This window comes from Poecilia formosa, unplaced genomic scaffold (genome assembly GCF_000485575.1).
Source record: "Poecilia formosa unplaced genomic scaffold, Poecilia_formosa-5.1.2 Scaffold150, whole genome shotgun sequence".
Taxonomy (NCBI): Eukaryota; Metazoa; Chordata; class Actinopteri; order Cyprinodontiformes; family Poeciliidae; genus Poecilia; species Poecilia formosa.
Window position 1 is genome coordinate 1,103,872 of NW_006800089.1, and position 3,025 is coordinate 1,106,896.

Sequence of the window (3,025 nt, forward strand, 5' to 3'; positions counted from 1 at the left end):
TGGATTGTGGGAAATGTAGGCATCTGTACGCTCACCTATGAAATCTCAACCGTCAGACAGGTGAACAGAGTCCGCCCGGCTCATAGAGTGCTCACAGTGCGCCAGAGTATGCGGGAGCCTTAGCTGTACTACAGGAACATGAGATTAGTTAAATCACATTGTAGTATGTAACTGTGGGTTTCATACATCCATACAAACATCTCACTTAGGAAAGATGTAACAGAGAGTAAGTCTCCTTGAGCAGTGCAATAATGGACGTAAAGCAGAGCAATGAATTACAATTAGTCCAATACAATTAGACGAGCAGAATGACTTACTTTATCATGCTAATTTCCTTTTCCTGGAATGGTTTCTGTCATTGATTCCCTCGTAGGATGGCACCCTAATATCACGCCAGACATGTTAGCACTCAAACTTCACACAGTGACTGGGTGCAACAATTTCCTTTGACGCTCTGCACCTGTGACAATTCGAATTCAAGAATACTCTTTCCTTTTGAGTTTTGTGTCCTTCTCTCTCTCTCTCTCTCTCTCTGTCTGTCTCTCTCCTTTGGTCTCCTCCAGTGTTGAGCTCCATATTTGCACGTTTGACTGCCTGCTCACCTTGAGCAGCTGTTCAGCCACCTCCTGTAGCTTGAGATAGACAGTGACTGAGCAGTCTAGGCCAGACCTGCCTTCTGCCACCTCCTCAAATGGGTCCCTTTGGACTGCAGCCAGCATAGGGAATGGGGTTGGTGGATGAGCGCAGTGTTTAAGCGCGTGTGTGTGTTTGTGTGCTTGGGTTAGACCGGTACAGGAAATGTACCGCTTCAGGCTCAATAGCATTACAGTCACCAGGCACGTTTGTGCTTTTATCACTCTCTACGTCAGATTGATTGTGGCACCCGGAAAGGTCATTCGATGTGGGTGTTAAGAACGTGTCTCCTGAGATAGATCAAGAAACAAAATGAAAAAAATTATCGTCGGCACGCGAATGAAGTTCTTCAGCTTCCTGCACGCACTTGACATCCAAGGTCAGGACTTTCTATGAAGCTATCCAGGCTGGCCAGTCCATCTTAGTCAGCTCAGATTAAAATATATATCTTTGTAGATAATATGTTCGGCCCAAATTTTGGTTAAACAAAGGTACAGAGAGTCAGACGTGGTTGGGCTATTGAATTATCTCAACTATATCTAAACCAAAGTTATTTTAACATCAACAGAAGTATTTATGTAAAAAGTTTTCTTATCTCTCACTTTTTAACCACAATGTCCTGTTGTTTAGACAGAGTTAACCTTAATGGCCCAATAAGTCAAGTTCCTTCCTTTATTTGCTAAAATTGAATTAATCTTAACCAATCTGTAGTAACGAGTCCAACAGGGGATGTTTATTCTTTATGTACGATGTAGTACGATCATTTATCAAATTATCAATGAGTATAAACAAAAGAGATGGCAATTTGGGATATGCTCAAAGGCAGAGGTGCCTTTTATGATAACCTGTATCAAGTCACACATGTATCTAAATGTAAAAACATGTTTTTTTTTTAATATACATCTGAATGCATAAAACATGTTAGCTATTACTTCCAGCTGGGTTTGGGTCAGGGAATGAGAGAATGGAACTAAACTCTTTACGTTCCGTCTATAAGAGCGGTCAAAAATCCAGGCAGAAACACACCAGGACCTAAAAAACCTACAACTATAAAGTTTTATGTTGTGTTATCAGTCCCTACCAGATAGATCAATATAACTCCCTCATTTATATGATATTCATTAGCACATTTAAGCTTCTGATCAATATGCTAAACTGACTAAGAAGCGCTTGTGCCGACTGGGTTCTTAAGAGCTATGTGGGTCAAAACGGGGATTCAACAAACCTGGAAGCTGTTTGTTTAAATGGTTTGAGGATTTAAACACTTTGATTTAGAAAGTAGAGAGTACCTGGCAAAATTATTTACACTTTTGTCATGCTACTACGACCACAAACTGCAATGTATTTTCTTGGGATGTTATGAGATTTCGATCAAAATCAACACAAGGTGAAGTGCAAGGTAACCATTCAACTCTCTTTACCCTGATGTCTCTGAATAAAATCCAGCAGGTTCATTCAGTTGGAAAAAAAACAAAACAAAAAACATCCATCCCTCCTCCAGTTCTCCACTTCACACACAATTGCATGTTGAAAGCAGGGCAGTGAACAAAAAAAAACAGAAAGAGGAAGCAGGGTGGGCAGTTTAAAAATATCTCCAGATTTGCTGAGTGGAGACTTTCCTCTGGCTTTCATCTGCGTCACCTGTACAGACGGAGCAACAACAATGGCTTTAAATCTTCACAGGTTCTTACATGGCTACCTCTGACTCTGACCCCTGACCTGTGGGGGCTTTGCCTTGGATAAACCTCGACATCCATCGCCCCCTTTGACTCGTTTATCTGTTGTGGCTTAAATCTGCCGTGACGGCCGCAGCGTCCCACTTCTGTCATCTCCTGAAGAAGCGCACGCTTCAACCATTACGAATCTGAATATTTACATCGTGCAACGGTGAAAAGGTGGTTATTTTTTGCAACGCTATAAGCGTTTTATGTGGATGTGGTGGCAAAGATGAGTGATGTCGATTGATTGAAAAATAGCGCTGTGTGATTAATCACTGCTTAAATGTGTAAGCTCGAAATATAAAAATATTTAAGAAAATGTTTTATTTTTTATTTTTTTACAGGTTTTCATATTCAAGAAGGTTCAAAAGAAGCCATTTTGTTTCAAACATCATTTAAAATATTAACTAGACACCGGTTGTGCCTCAGTGGAAGGATACTTTGTCATTGCAGCAAGCAGGCTACACACTAGCTTGGTTTTGCGCAAACGTCCATCATGGTGTTTCTCATTTAAGACGTTTTGTTGCACTTGCGGCTTGTGTCTGACAGTAATCTGGCAGGAAGGCGGCAGATTAATGTCGTCAAAGAAACCGAAGATGGGAGTCGAACCTGAGACGAGGTCTATAAACTCTCTGCTTGTGAGGCGCCTGTTCCTAACCAGTGTTTTTTTTTAA